Consider the following 16,876-nt stretch of genomic DNA (forward strand, 5'->3'; position numbering starts at 1 on the left):
TTGTAGCCCCAAATTGCAAAATGCAGTCCGCTTCTTTCAGTCATTCTGTCATAAAAAAACAACAACATCAACAAAATCGATCAATTAAAAAGAAAATTAGATTAGTTTGTGAATAATTGCTTAATCTATTTTCATTTCGGACCGATGGAAATAACAATTCACTCTTGATAAACCACAATTAGGTAATATTTTCATTATTTTCGTTCACACTCGAGTCACCACCATCTTGGTGCACTCGTTTGTGACTCCATGAGCGAGAACCAATCAGAATTGGATTTTTTTTAAGGCCATTTTCAGACCAACCAAAAGTGAGTTGTCGTAACTCTGGGTATAAAGGGACTCTGAATACTGCTTCACTCATTTCATTACATCCCATGCGAAGGCTCAAACTTGACTTCATCTCGGTTCTCGGAGTCCTCGCATCACCTGTTTAGTGACCTTTACACGGGTTTATGGGGAAAGGCTCAACGACGGAGGTAACGCTGGTAACAGAGTGAGAAAGCTGGCTATCAATGTAAAATTGCGACACCTGTATTCTACGACCCGTATCCTAAAATCCCCCTTCGCCTGCCCCCGCCGCACCCCGCGCCAACGGGGATCCGTATTCATCCCCTCATGACCAGATTTCGTCTTTATCCCATTTCGCCCTGTTCTCCGCTCCACCCCCAAGCTATGACGTCAGAGGATAGGTATACCGTTGCCTACATTCATGAGCGCAGCGAGCAGCGCAGCGGTGGAAGAATGAGAGGGGAGGGGAATCTGTAACCCCGTTCGCAGTTAAATTTCAGTCCGCGCGCGAACACGCTGCTGGCTGAAAGTCTGCCTCTCTGCCGTCAGCTCTCTCCAACTCCGGCGCGTGTTTTTTTCGTCCTCGCGAAATTTTCGGCTCATCAGAAAATTTAATAAAGCTTCAACTATTTCAACTTCTTCGATTCCATGCGTTAAGACTTTCGTTATCTACCGAAAATCTAGAGAATAAACTGTTGCAATTCCATGCTTTCTTATTATTTGACTATAAAATAGAGGCAATTTCATCATTAGGAACGGTCACGATTTGATCGCTTTTTCAAAATTTCACGATCGTTAAAATTGATCACATCAGAGGGGTGGAGAGTAATTAAACTATTGACGTGTATGCTGCTGGACTTGATGTTTCGTTCTTGCCGGTTTTGGACCTTTTAATGCTTGGGCCTTACTGACAGAAACTTTTAATCGGTGGCTTTTGTGCCGGATATAAATAAACATTAAAAATTCAAAGGAATATTTTTAAAAGCCGGGACTGTGAAATGAAACTGAGATCTAACGTGAAAGTGGAACTTGGGATTTCAAATTTAAACTCACTCTGAAACACTTTGAGATTACTTCACGGTAAGTGTATTTTTCAAGCACCATTGTCATAAAATTAGTGAATTTATCTAGGAGTATGTCATAAGTAAAAAAGTTAACTTGAATCATGTGCAATGTATGAGGAACCACGAATTTAATAATAAAATGTGCGTTAAAAAAATAAGTAAAAATAAGGAGAAACAGTATCTCACACATGAGTATACTCACGTTGAACGCCTCTTTTTAAACAAATAACAACTTTACTAACCTAACCTAACCTAACCTAACCTAACCTAACCTAATTACTTTCACTCGATTACCCATTTCACCGTCACGCTGGGATCCATCAAATTTTCGAAAAAATTGTTTCGCGAGTACTTAGCAATTTTTTCCTTACTCTCCGTTCAAAGACGAATTGAAAGAGGTCTCATTCATAAAAATCGGCCGAATAGAAGAGAAGTTGCAGTATTCGAAATTCGAAGAAATCAACGAAACTTCTCCAAACAAAAAATAAAATGAAGGGGAAAAAAGAAATGTATAAATTACAATTAAATATAATTGACCTCAGAATTTGGCAAGCAATTCAACTATATAACGGAGAAAAAATTGGGAGAAATTACAAAAAATTCGCCTCTTGCAAGGGGCTTTCTTGTAAGAATTTTGATCTGAAGGCAAGGATTGAATACCAGCGCAATACACCATACAATACATGGTGTGCCTGAACGAACATTTTTTTTGTGTTAAAATCGGAAATTCTTTATATTTTTTTAACAACAGTGTCTCTTGAGTCGTTTAAGCCAAAAAAAATTCCGTCAAGATTCTGGAAAGTAAAGGCGCTTTAAAAGTATTCTGGGACTATGTATCCTAACTGTGTCCACACATGGTTTCTGTTCAGCATATCCATGTGTAAGTATTTTTACACGTAGAATCTAATTTTCACGTCAGGGAGTGAACACATCTCGATTTTTTCGATTTTATACGTAAAATTGATGGTTTTTCGGGATTGAAATTATTATTTTTTCATGAAAAAAAAATGCACCCAAAATGACTATAGCATATTGATTTTTATATATTTGCTCTCACGAAATTGGTTGGTAAATTCAACGAGTGGGTGCATCGACTTGGTATATCGAGTTTCTGCAATTTTTTACGGCAAATCGGTAGATTTTCGGAATGTAGATTCCTTACTTTCAATTCATGAATGAATAAAGCATGGACATGGTTGAACTTCTTTGCATGGAAATACGTTTAAAATAACAAAATCAAGACATATCTAATGCAATTGCATTTATAATGAGTCAATTTCTTTTCAATAATATATCGGGATTTATAATACGAGGGTCATCCAAAAAGTAAGGTTCCCTACCTTGTATCTTTCGAACGAAAAGAGATAAATCAAATCGGTAAAAACGTACATATTAGGCATACTCTAAGCTTTAAAACAAGCTCAAGTTTTTGAAAATCGGTTGAGGACTTCGCGAGGAAACTCAATTTTACTGAAACGACCTCCCGTCGTCGCGTGCCCACCTCGGAGGTCAGGATGCGCCGAGAGTCCCTTACTTCAGACTCGGCTTATCGCCTCTAAACATCAAAACGAAAAGGAATTTAAAAGATTTTATCAAGTAGGCCTTACCTTACTTTTTGAGATAGTCTCCGAATCTTTTTTGACATTTCTGGTATCATTACGGCAGCTCTTTCATGCCTTCCGCGTAAAAGGTCTCGTCTTGGCTCCAAAACCAGTCATTGTCAGCGATCTGCACCTCTAAATCGGTTGGAAATCGCTTTCCACAGTGGGAGTTTTTCATCTCAGGAATAGACGAAAGTCACCTGAGGCTAAATTAAGAGAGTACGGAGGATTGGGGAAAAATTTTACCACGGTAAGCAACTGATTTGGAAGTGCAGATCGCTGGCAATGACTGGTTTTGGAGCCAAGACGAGACCTTTTACGCGGAAGGCATGAAAGAGCTGCCGTAATGATACCAGAAATGTCAAAAAAGATTCGGAGACTATCTCAAAAAGCAAGGTAAGGCCTACTTGATAAAATCTTTTAAATTCCTTTTCGATTTGATGTTTAGAGGCGATAAGCCGAGTCTGAAGTAAGGGACTCTCGGCGCATCCTGACCTCGGAGGTGGGCACGCGACGACGGGAGGTCGTTTCAGTAAAATTGAGTTTCCTCGCGAAGTCCTCAACTGATTTTCAAAAACTTGAGCTTGTTTTAAAGCTTAGAGTATGCCTAATATGTACGTTTTTACCGATTTGATTTATCTATTTTCGTTCGAAAGATACAAGGTAGGGAACCTTACTTTTTGGATGACCCTCGTAGGTACCGGTGATTTGGATATTTCAGCCCCAAAAATACCTTTAATCGACTGTATCTTTCAGGAGTTCGACAGAATTTTTCCTTTCTTCGCTTAAATTATTCCGTAGCACTTTTCTTTAAGAATCTGATAAGATATTGCTGGGGGAAGATCACAAAACTTAAACTCGTTCGAATGGCTTTCTACATTCACAATACACGGTCTCGTCAAAGTGCGTCGTCGAAGAGTTGGATCGTATGAATTCTCTTGTTGTGCTACTTGCCTATTTTGAAATCTCTGTAAATGAAAACTAAAGGGGTTGATATGTGTGAGTTAATGACGCGCCTTATCAACACATTGTGTTGGAGTTCACTGCTTGTTTTCCTTATCTTATTTGCCCCCCGATGATGTTCCCACTGCATTTTATGAACTGGGCGCAACTACACCTAATGTAAACGGCGTTTCTCAATTTCTTAGTTACATCCGGCGAAATTACATTGATACTACATTGTTCCCACCTGATGTGTGGGCAAGTCCTCTCACTTACGACGCTTGCACGACAGCAAATGGTGTTGAAAGTTTTAACAGGAAGCTTAGCGGGGAGTTTTACTATCATCATCCGAATGTCTACGAAGCCTCTCAATAATTTTTTAACGCTCAGAATATAGTGTCTTTGAAAATTAAACAGTGAGAAATGATGAGGTGTTCACTAAACGGAATGATCAACAAAGAAAAGATGATGAAATTATTGTTTTAACCAATTCGTATCTCGATAAGGACCTGAAAATTACGGAGTTTCTGAGTTTCTGATTGCTAATTGGAATTTATTTAAATGAAAATTTCCCCTCGTCCGTTTATAAATTATCCGTCCGTTGAATTGTCTTATCACGAAGCGATACAACTGACGCATCATTGAAGCGTTGCCAAATAGTGCAGTGTGCGCAAACGTTATCGGTAAAAAGTGTGCGCAAATGATATTCGTGAAAAGCGTGCGCAAACGTTATCGGTAAGAAAAGTGTGCGCAAACGTTATGCAGCCGTTTTTCGATACTTCATGCAAAAATTCTACGATTCTGAAAACAAATTAATAGCTAAATATGTTCATTTAATCCTTTTTAGGGACTATCCTCGGCAGAAAATTGCGGTTTTTATTGAAAAGCGATCATGTTTATTAGTATTCTTGGCCCTCAACGCTCAAAAAGTTTATGTTTGGGGTCCCCTGAATTGCTCCGCCAGAGTCCCTGAAGATTTTTAGTAAAACCGACCATGACAAACCTAACGTTAAGGTGTAAGGCTGTAAGGTCCAAAATATAAACCTTCGTTGAAATTGATACGATTTTCTCAAGTTATTTTCCCCCTTGGAGTGTAAAAATTACCGGCGAGTTGATTCATTGACACCTAGATAGCTTTGCTTTCCTATTTGATGTGTCCTATAGAGTCATAGAGAGGGGGGGGGGGGGAGTTCAAGAATAACGAAAAATTTTCGTGAAAGATCGGTTAACTTTTCACTCATGTGTCTCTAGCCTTCAATTTGCCCTTTTCGTAGCTAATACATATATTTCTGGCATTGAGTAAAGGATTTAATTAGTTTTAACAAGTTTACGGTATTTTTCCTCATCAGTTGCGACTAAAATATTAAAAAAAAATATGAAATTTGTTTAATAAAAAATGCATACAGCGTATAGCGCATCTCTTTGAGGGAAAATTGCGCTCGAATGAGCTTTTCCCCTTGAGATTGAGCTGTTTTCTGTTGAGATTTCCAGTTTTCTGGATTTTAATGCACGTTGGATAAATTTCCAACTTCCTGTCTATAGCCCGGCGGCCCGTATAGAGGACCTAGCACGCCATCAAGGTCAATAGATCTGTTAAAGTCTGTGGTTTGGCATCGGGCTGCATCTCACAAAGTGCAATTTTGCGGTGGCTAATGTTGACATGGATGTTGCGTTCCTTCCTCGACAATTTACACAATCGCAATCCTCTTGATTTGAAATGGATTCGGATTCCACGAAATAGCTGCTGAAATGCGTGCCATTCGAAACATGCCGATGTAAAGTGAGTCCGAATCGTTGATCAATTGGACGCATTTCTACCAAACGGAACTATGTGCATTAAGACACGAGCCCTGAGATCCATAAGAATATACGCATAACAGGGCTCACGCCATAATGCACATAATTCCGTTTGGCAGAAATACGTCCAATTCTGCCCTGCTAAGAAAGAACGCCGTATGAACCTTCAGGCGTGGCTACATTTCCTTCGGTAAATCACCAATTTTGGGGAAAATTTGTAAAGATTTTTCCTCCAATTTTTCCGGTGATTTTGTTCTCAATTTCATCTAAAATTCTTGAGAATTTCAAGGAGAAATATTCATAACTTTCTTTAAAAATAACTATTTTCTGAGAGGAACTTTGGCAACTCTCGAATGTTCATACGACGTTTTTTCTTAGTAAGGCAGAAATGAGGTCATCAGAAGTGTCCGGAAATGTATCTTCTCAAACCAAACTTGCTCTCTTTTGAATAATTCGACATTTACGTACTAACAATTTGAGTATGCTCTCGAATTATTTGGATGTTGCTAAAACTCGATCTGATTCATCGCTCATTAAATAATTTACTCCCTCTTTTAGTCCAGTTAACTAATTTCAGGTGTGCGGGTTAGAAACGATAGGGTCCATAATTTTTCATTCACTGTGATTTTCTACGAGACATATGAGACAAAAAAGTATCTTTAAACCGAGTTAAGGAAAAAAGCTCGAACTACCTTTGCCGAGTATCCAAATCGTCTTTCCGTAAACAGCTCCTCTAATATGGAGACTTGCGTGTTATAAATTAGACCAAACTATGCACAAAGGAACAATGGCATATTTTGGAGGATAAAGAACTAGGAATTGAGCTCAATCGATTGTATATTTTCTCCCGTAAAAAATTCAAAGTTAAGACAAACAATTTATTTTATGATGAAAAGAACTCAAACCTCATGTGAACATTTAGTTTCATGGAAAAATTGGAGTTCAAACCTCTTTATTTCCAATTTTAATTTGATTTGGCTCGATGTTAACCGCCAAATTGACGCATTGGATTCAACTGTGACCAGAGGAGTTTTAGGGAGGCTTTTGCCTAGAATGAAAGAGAATTTTGGGAAATTTGAATTAAATTCAGTATAATATAATCGAAAGCCACCTCTTGTTTGGCGATGGGAGAATTCACCATACCTCCACAAAAACTGAATAATACCGAAAAGAAAATTTTTAATGGATTCAAAAAGCTTAGAATTAACTGCGAACTTTCCATGAAAATTTCTTAAACCGAAAAATCTTTTTTATTTTTTGTTATCTCATGATTATTTCTCCGATGATAAGCCGTTCCAGTACTAGACAAGTATCAATTGGACCGAGTTTATCGGAAAGGAACCAGCCTACATGAAGTTGAAACTGAGAAAAAGAGGTTTGAAGTTTTTAACCTTTATAAGACTCAATGTAGAAAATAAACTTTAACCCCTCTTTTCACAAGCTAATTTTTTTTTCGACTTTGTTTTTGGTAGGAGTAGATATACAACTAGAAAAACTCAAAAACATCCTTAACTTAATTTTTTTTCCAAAATGTGGGTTGGTTCCTTTCTGATAATCTCGGTCCAATTTACGAGGTCATTTTGTTGAATTCTACCTTGCCTTTGATCGATTGTGACCCAAAAACCTATTTTGATAAGATGCGATTTTATATTCTTAAATTTTTTTGGTCATTGGCTCGAAGAGATAATGCAATATGCGCCGGAGATCAAATTTATATTTCCAATTTTCTTCTCCGACTCTCTCTCTTATAGACTCGAACTTCGTGAACATTAATGTATTCGTTCATGCAAAGTTTTAGAGGTCCGCTGCGAGCTCTCTGCGTAAAGATGCGTGACAATTTTGGATACAAATATATTAACGTCGGTGTGAGCGGTGAAGTATCACGCGCCTAGTGAAGGCGTTTTCAATTAGTCACTCACACAGATCCTAGATTTTCACAAGTTCTGAACTTTATCGTAATGACGACTCAAGCACTGTGCAATAGAGTGTCGACTAAATCTCTTGAAGCTAAAAAGTGAACATTTCTAGTGACCACAAAAACAAAAAGTAAACTAATATAATTTAGATAACCCTTGCAAGTCCTTATAATATTTTCAATAATAATAACACCACACATGTAAGTTCATAAAACTAGACCCCTTCTCCTAAATAATATACACGTCTGTAAAAATAATCGAATGTGTACATCATTTAAAGAGGACTCATAAATTTCCAATACTTTAGGAGTTCACTTTTTCGTACAGTATCTAAATGTAAGTCATTGCACTGTGGCCATTTTCAACATGAACTGTCGGTACTGTCGCCTTGTTTTCTCGTGCAAAGACCAAAAAAAAACACAATCCTGGTCGGAAAAAAGGTCTGAAGTCGATATAGGAGAAAAACCGACTGACGTTTTCGGGCGCTGCAGTAAAAACTACATGAGTCAAATCGCTTCTTCACACTAGACATTGAATGGCGAATAAATGCTGCACGGTATTTCATGGGCATATTGTTTCAGAAATGATCGCTTGATCGAAAAGACTTTTATACCAGAAGAAGCTAGCTTTTTCAAGGATGGTAATTTCCTATGCTATGCCTGAAAATTAAATGTATATTACATACATATATTTGTTATTTTCAAGGGTTTCTTTAAAAAATTCATAATCCGTAAGTATACACGTATAGACATATTTTCTGTCGCTAAATTCAGAAATGCACTTAGATCCTTGCCGTCATTTCACAGTATTGCGGAAAATCTGCATCTTACCCGAAACTCTTCTTTTTCAAAATTGCATGTACAAATTCTAATGTGATGGAATAATTTAGGCAATTTTTCATAACTCAGCGCAGAAACCAAAAATTCCAGACAAACAAAATGACACATCAAAATTTTACAAAGCATGTGCATTATCGCTCGTAGATTTATCGTACAACTTGGCGCCGGTGAATTCAGAAATGAAGGGATCGGTTGCTAATCGCTTTTCCAATCATTTTTCGCCGAAGCTTGGTTTTTAGTGGCGCAGAGATGAGTGAGAGCGCCCCCCCCCCCCCCCGCTTGCCCCTGATAGCTGTATCCGTTCTTAAGATGCGACGGAATTATCGATAAAACACTGCCTTTAACCTTTTGGGAGGCAAAATTGGATCCGCTGAAACAGGCTGGGTGCGGGAAGGGGGGGGGGGGTAAGAGGAGAGCGCTCATCTTAACGAGTCTTCTCATAATAATCTTATTAGAAATAAGCGTGTCTAACCATCATCAACCCGCGGCGAAGCCGCCACCACTGCCTTTGCTTTTGCCGCGGGCTCCAGCTATGCTCTTCATTTTCTGTCCTTTTAACCAGTTCTCACTCCTTTTTTACTCATATTTATTATCATTTTTGGCTTTGACACATATACCACGCGGTGTGTAGGATAAGAAGGGACAAAAGTCAATTTTAAAGTGCTCAAACTATCTGATGTCCGTTTTGATTTCAACCTGCCTCTTGAATTCTAGTACACTAGTGGCAATGCGTTCAAATAGACGCTAGAGTCCTCTTATACTGAGAGTCAAGGCAACACCCCCTCATGGAGTCACAAACGGGAATAAGGATTACACAAATTGAACGTTTTTCATAATCTTTGATTGGCCCATTCTCAAATTCCTTCCTCCGTTCCTTCTTTCATTCCGTTTGCTCCTTGCCGAACCCGTAATTCCCTGGTCCACTCCAGATTATAATCTTTGTAATCGGTGAAAATGTAATCTTCATTCCCGATTGTGACACTGTGAAGGCCTAAAATACGGGAACCAAATGGATTCACATTGTCGTGACTCTCAGTATAAAGGGACTCTACGGGCAACTAGCGTGACTCGCGCGTAAGCGCCTACAAACCTAACAGGGATACTTCACGCATTGCGCAATGCGTGAAGTATCAGGTTAGGTCTGTAGGCGCCAGCGCTTGTTTGCGCTTGCATGCAGCAAGCCGCTAATAGGCGCTATTAGTGGCACGTCACAGAAAAGCGATACATCGAATTTTTCGTATTGGTAGCATTGAAAGAGGCTATGCCAGTGTTATTATTTTGATCCAATTCGATATAATGGAGAATCCCTATGATGACGTCGCCACTAATAGCATCTATAGCGTACCAGCTCATAACTATTACAAGCTGACGGAGAAGGGTCTAAATATTTAGAACAAATTAATCTGTGATATCTTTATCTAATGCTTCTGATGTTAAAGCACGGCGGACAACAGCCGTTTTTCTATGATTTGTCCATTTTTTTTTTTTTTTTTTTTTTTTGTCAAAATTAATGATTGACATTTTGGGTAGACTTAAAAACGCGCCTACTTAAAAACAGCTGAGCGCCTCTCTCATACGAAAGTATTATTATTAGAGCTTTTCCGCTCGTTTCAATATTCGTAGAAATGTGGAAAATAATGAATTGGTACACATTTAAAATTCGGCTTAAGACCAGTTTAAGTAGATCGCAGGAATTCCAAGAGTTAAAGTTGATACTATTTAATAGCTTCTCTAGAGAGATAAATGAATTTGTGCCTATTTGATCGTATATCTTCTTTTTCACTATTATGACTCCCATTTGGATCAATGCTCTATTGATCCTAGCACTTTATTTGTGTGCCTTTAGAAATTCGTTTTCGGAGGACACGCTTAGTGTCAAAAGGTGAAAATTATAAAATACACAAGGGATTTGATTACTTTTGCTTTAATTGATTTTGTTCAGTTTCGGTCCATATTCTGAACATTTCTCCCCCAGTCTCTCAAAATTTGATTTTTTACAATTTATTTTTCTTTCTTTGGATGCGGCTTAAAAATGTATATTTGGTGATGTTCAGTCTCGTGAACAAGTACACCTGTGACCTTCTCATCTTAAATACTCCATTTTCATTCTAAATTAAAAGCAATCACTCTCCGCATCGGAGACCCAGCGATAGAATTTTTCTACTACGTTGTTACTACGCATTCTACTACTACTTTCCTTTAAAAAAAAAAAAAAAAAAAAAAAAAAAAAAAAAAAAAAAAATTCTACCCGGTCTCTCTTTTGCTCATACTTGAAATTTTCGCCTAATTTACTGTACACTTTCAGCTATTTTGTAACTATACCGGTATCATAATCGTAGATGGGCTTAGTCGCTAAGGCACCGCTGTAAAGTAAACGAATATTACCATTATCACACTTTGTACGTATGATAAATAAAAGAGAAAAGATACACTCGCTTGCAGAGATTTCGCACTAAAGAGGATTTCATGAGATTTTAAATTTCAGCGATTTTTTAGGGGATCTTTTATGCCAGAGACCCTTTCCCTCCCCGAGAGACGCTCTCTATAGAGTCTGGAGTCTTTCGGCGCGAGTACGATTCATGCAACCTCGCAGGATTCTCATACTTTTGAACTTGCACAAAGTAACTATCCCTCCCGTGAGAAGAAAAAAAAATAAGCGAGGATTTTGTTGATCTTAACAGAGAAAAGTAAAAAAAAAAACCCTAATATTAACTTGTCCTTCCTAGAATCCCCCTGTTTGAGGAGGAAGATAGAGGGCACCGGGGTGGGGGAGGGGGGGGGGGTTGCGATGCGGAATATGTGGTTTGGAAGGACTAGCTTTGAGCCGGGCACGGGTTCTCGTTTCATCAATCTCAATTTCACTTAATCGCCTTATTCGTATGAATTTTCAACGAGACGCATTGTTCGGGCAACTGCCACCCGGCCGCGCTGCATCAGGTTCCCGCCACACTTCCGCTCCCATTCTAAAGGAAAATGCCGCATCGCAGCATTCGAATTTTCCGAAATTTTCCCTCGAAAATTTGCATTTGTGAGGGAAGTAATGAATACTTTTTTTTTAAAGAAATGTAAACCAAGAAAAAAAGGAAATTTATTTAACATTCTGGATGTACAAAAAGTGTGCAAGAAATCACAGAATGCTGAATTACCCGCTACGGCAGTTGGTTTTACATCTTGACATTGCTGAAGTAACTGCTGTAGCAGTTAATTCAGCGTTTTGTAAGCTGTCGCACACTTTTTTTACATCCAGAATGTTAAATCAACTTTACTTTTTTTCAGTGTAGGTAATCTAGATTCTATGGGTCTGTTGCACACAAGAGGTACAGCCAACTAAGTACACTTTCTGAGAGGAAATTCGCTAAAAAATCACGTTGAGCGCATCAAAAAAATCTGAAATCCACTCCTTAGCGCGCAATCTGTGTTGCATGTGACACGCTTTTTCATCGTTTTTTACCGTGTATTCAGGTGGAGGATAAGTGAGTCACCTAAAACCTGCAATTTCCCCTTGGGTTAACTTTTGAAAAATGTAGTGCTCGTAAATCTTCGTTACTTCTTCATGGAAGTTGGCTTATGATTAGCTCCTGTGGTATAAGAACCTATATTGAAAGTTTCAAGGAAATGCCAAAGCCAATTCTCTTCAGCAATACAAATTTTGAGATTACAGGTTTTGACACTCAACTTGATTTTCCTCGCTTTATTTGAAACATGAAGCTCGAATTTGGCATCGCTAAAACTATAAAATTGGATGTATTTCAGTGTGGAGAACCAAACTCAATTTGACCAAAAAATTGAGAATTGAGATTGCAGGTTTTGATACATGCTACATGAGGGTTTCTCCCTCAGCACGCTAAAGAATTTTTTTTTTTTTTTTTTTTTTTTTTTTTTGGGGTGACAAAACGAGAGTAATTCCTGCTGCTGGTGTGCATAGTATGGTTTTTCGAAACGAAAAAACCAATGAGAGGTATGTAATTGCTGAGTTGAGTTTACTTACTTAGGTCACGCAACTAAACTAACTTTAGCGTAATGTGTGGGGTATCACTCGTCAACTGAAGGCGCGCCGAGTTTCTTACAATTTTCAATTTAAACGCTGTCTATAAATTACGGGATCGAGATGCCGCTTTCTTGGTAGTATTCTTCGATTGATTCGTGTTTCGATGTTTAAACTGTATAAACATGTTTCTAGTTCGCGCTGTCTCGAAATCTCAACTTCCACATTATTTTATCAAAAGAAAATGATCCAAAAATATAGTTTAAAATTTTCACAGGATCTTTTTCACCCGGAGAAAAAAAAAAATCAGGGACGTTTTAAAAAAATGACTTTGGGTATTTTGCCATTTAGAAAGTAATTATGACAGAGAGTCTGTATAGGTTAACAAACCGAGAAACGCGTGTTTGCAGTCCGCTCCCATTTTATTTCATTGAAGAGAAATAAAACAAAATCATTGTTTCAAATTTTTACGGAATATTCTTCACACGAGAAATCAGGGGAGTTGCCAAGAGATACTGTGGATATTTTTCCATTTCAAAAATAAATTATGACATAAAACCGCTGTGTAGCAAATTGAACGTCTGTAGCGTAACAAACCAGGAAACGCGTTTTTGCAATCCACTCCCATTTTATTTCATTAAAGAAGAATAAAATAAAATCATTGTTTGGAATTTTTACGGCAAATTCTTCTCACAGATAAGGAAAATCATGGAAGTTTCCAAGAAATACTGTGGATATTTTTCCATTTTAAAAGTTAATTATGACAGAAAGCCCGCTGCGTAGCAAACCGAGAAACGCGGTATTGTAGTCCGCTTCCAGTTTATTTCATTGACGGAGAATCAATCAACATCATTGTTTGGAATATTTACGGAATATTCCTCTCACAGATAAGAAAAATCAGGGAAGCTCCCAAGAAATACCGTGGATATTTTTCCATTTTAAAAATTAATTATGACAGAAAGCCCGCTGCGTAGCAAACTGAAATGAGTGCGCGTTATTGTAGTTTCACCGTTGCGTCGGAACGTTTCCCCGCGGCAGGTGGTGGCTGAGCATAGCTTTTTTTGGGCAGCCTTGCCACGGGCGAAATACTCCGTGCTAAGGAAAAACGCCGTATGAACCTTCAGACGTTGCCAAATTTCCTTTGATAAAACACGAATTGCCTGGTATATTTATGCATATTTTGCTTTCGGTTTTTAAGATAATTTTGTACGCAATTTCACCCACAGTTCCTGAAAATTTCAGGGAAAAATATTCATAACTTTCCTCAAAAATAAACGTTTTATTGAAGGAAATTTGGCAACTCTCGAATGTTCATACGGTGTTCTTCCCTAGCACGGCGGAATACTCCGTTTTACGGATTCAATTTTTTAATCCCTCAACCTCCGCCCTCAAGTCAGCCGGGGCGCGGCGTCGTGTTTGTTTTTCCGGGATGAACGTGATGCAGATTAAATTTAAAATTTATTCCCGACCATTTGTGTGGGCCGCGTAGGAATCAGAGCCATTGTCATATGATGCAATTTCCCTCCCTCACTTTTGTTTGTTCCGGGAATGCCTCCCCCTCCCCCCCGAAAAAAAGGCCCAATGGGCGAGCATTACAAATAAGCTCTGGCTGAAGCTTTAATCTAATCTTTAATTCCAAGTGTCAAAAATGCCCGTTGAGCTTTTCCTGATTTACTTAACTTATCGTGAGCTGATGAGAAAATGTTATACAGGAGTTTAAACCACTACACAAGTCGTTAAATTGGTAAAATTTAAAAAAAAAAAATTAAAAAATTTACAAAAACTTTAAAGAGACTTTTAGAAACAAACTTAAATGCACTCACTTGCAATTTTTGCAAGTGAGTGGTTTTACTTAAGTTTTTTAAAATTTTTGTTAATTTTACCAAATTATTGTGAGCTACCAGTCATTTAATTTTATCCTAGCAAGGCTTTTGAAATCGATGACATTCGTTTCAAACGGACGGATATAATCAAAAAGACCTGTGCAACACAATCTACCTAAGAAAAGTGGTTTCGTTCTTTGCCCTCCCCCCCCCCCCAAAAAAAAAAAAAAATTAAAACGATTGGATGGTTGTAATGTACGTTCACTCACTATTATAGATTTAACCACTTTGTGGCGGTGGTGGATTTGCAGAAGTGCGTGTATAGTTTCCTGTGTTTCGGAATGTCTCTGATAATTTTAATTTATTCAAGGTGAGCAAACCTTCAAAAAATTCTTAACTTTTTCAAAGACTGATCAAAAAGGGTGTCAAGAAATAACGTTGAGTTTCTACCATTTAAAAAAGTCTGATAGGAAGTTAGCAGCGTAACACACTAAGGTACGCGTTTTTGCGGAGTCAATTGTCACCGTCAACTGACAATATTAACGCCTTGATACCAGTGGCGTTGCGTGAATTGCGATTTATAGATTGTTTTGCCATTTAAACCTATGGTAAAGAATCGATTATTAAGGTGTTCGCTGCGAACACCCTGTCTATCGATCCTTTTCCATAGATTTAGAAGGCATAACAATCAATATATCGCAATTCACGCCACGCCACTGCTTGATACTTGTCGTGCTTCTTAACTGCTCGGGCTGCATACCCAGATACATGAAGGCGCGCAGTCTCTCAGCAAGGAGTTAAGGCTCTGGAGGGAGATCGTAACATTCCTATCTCGGAGTAGAAAATGGGCTACATTCTAATGTGAAGCAGGCTTTGGCTTTCTTTAAAACGAAGGAATTTTGAGAAATAAGGTCAGCCGTGAAAATTGAATGAACGCTCCAATGTTACTTTAAAGTAATTAACATTTGCCTTTCAGGCCTACCCTTTTTAAAGAGAATGCCGAGGTAATTATGCATTAGTGGCGTGCTGTGCTTTGCGATGCATCGATTGATCTGCCATTTAAACCCGTGGAAAATGATCGATATACTGGGTGTTCGCGACGAACACCTTAAAAATCGATTCTTTAGCATGGCTTCAAATGGGGAAACATCGATAATTAATCGTTCACGCCTTGCTACTGTTATGCATGTTCCCCGAACCTGTAAAATACTCCGCCAAATACTCCCGTAATGAACGGTTCCGGGTCCGCCCCGGAGTTACTGCTCTATTTCTTGTTTACAGACCTGCATGCTTTGTCTCCATGGCAACTGTTTGTAACATTTGCTAAGCTGCATTTTTTACACCTACTTACTCTTAAATACACATAGAAAAATGTTTGTTACAAACCTCTCCGAATTTTGCGCCACGTCTTATTATTATGCTTAATTTTTCTTGGTAGTATGACCCGAAAAAAAATGATTAATATATTTCATGACGTCAGGATTACCGAAAAAATATGAATTATTTTTCCAAGCACGGATTATTTCCAGAAATCTCATACATGATACGAAGGATGCAATTTCACTTTTGGGTTCAGAAGCTAGAAATACGTAGGAATACATCCCCGGGATGTCTACGAATTTCGTCGACTCCTACGGACGGCGAGGTCTTTTCAGTCGAATTAAAAACAAAAAATGAAAATAAATTTTTCAAAAAAAGTTAATAAATAGCAACCCATTTTAAATTTATTTGCAATTTCGAAACCACCGTTTACAACTCCTCCTTTTTAGGGGATTCTTTCGTTAGTTGTTGCTGCTGAATTCGAATGTGACCTTAGATTTTGTTTATCACCATCACATTTTTCAGATAATCAAATTTTTCTATTCGAGCAGCCCTCTTAAGAGGCTAAGTACCAAATACCAAACACAGCAAAAACTGCACTAGAAAAACGAGAAATTAACAAGAAAGCTGAAGTGATGAAGAGTGTACTTTTAAAAATATGAATTTAAAAAAAAGGCAGTTATAAAGCACGTAATGCAACACAGAAATAATAAAATATAAGAGAATTCTAATTATTAACTAAATTTTTGAGGCTTAGAGAAAGTGATAACTTTTGAGAATTTTCGTTGTAAGATTACGAATAGAAGTCAATTTCAACAAGGAGAAGGAAAATGTATGTTACCCTACACCTACTTTAAGGGGAAAAATAGAGTGTGAGAAAAAATGAAACAAAGCGAGGAACGCTTTAAAAATGTTGCGAGTAGATCTGGCATTCATCAAAGCTTTGAATGTTAATTTTCGCCCCTCGTTTTCCCTTCTTCTTTTTTACTCGAAAGCATCCACGTCTATGCACGCCCTTAAAATGTATTTAATACAAAGCAAACAGAAACTATATTTTTTTAAAAAAGATGAGCAGGTCTTTCTCCATAAAAGCCAATTATAAAATTACGGATCATATCATATCGTCGAATCGGCTCTTTTAAGGGAGCTTCCACTAAATGAGGATGTCCTGCTACTTCACATAAATTCTCCCGGATTATCAGCTTATCTTTTGTTTTAACTTTAATTTTCTTTTATCTCACTGAGCGAAATCATTGCATGACATACTGGATCGATATTCCTTGTTGACTCGTTTTGACCTT

General features: G+C 37.9%; 1 protein-coding gene across 1 annotated transcript in view; it reads left to right on the plus strand.

Moving 5' to 3' along the window:
* Positions 1-802: 802 nt before the first annotated feature.
* LOC109032067 (diacylglycerol kinase eta) overlaps positions 803-16,876 on the plus strand; it is a 127,204-nt gene continuing 111,130 nt past the window's right edge. The window contains exon 1 of the mRNA XM_019043993.2: positions 803-1,368. The gene's annotated coding sequence lies outside the window, so the exon portion shown is untranslated. The remainder of the gene's footprint in view (positions 1,369-16,876) is intronic.

This window comes from Bemisia tabaci, chromosome 7 (genome assembly GCF_918797505.1).
Source record: "Bemisia tabaci chromosome 7, PGI_BMITA_v3".
Lineage (NCBI taxonomy): Eukaryota > Metazoa > Arthropoda > Insecta > Hemiptera > Aleyrodidae > Bemisia > Bemisia tabaci.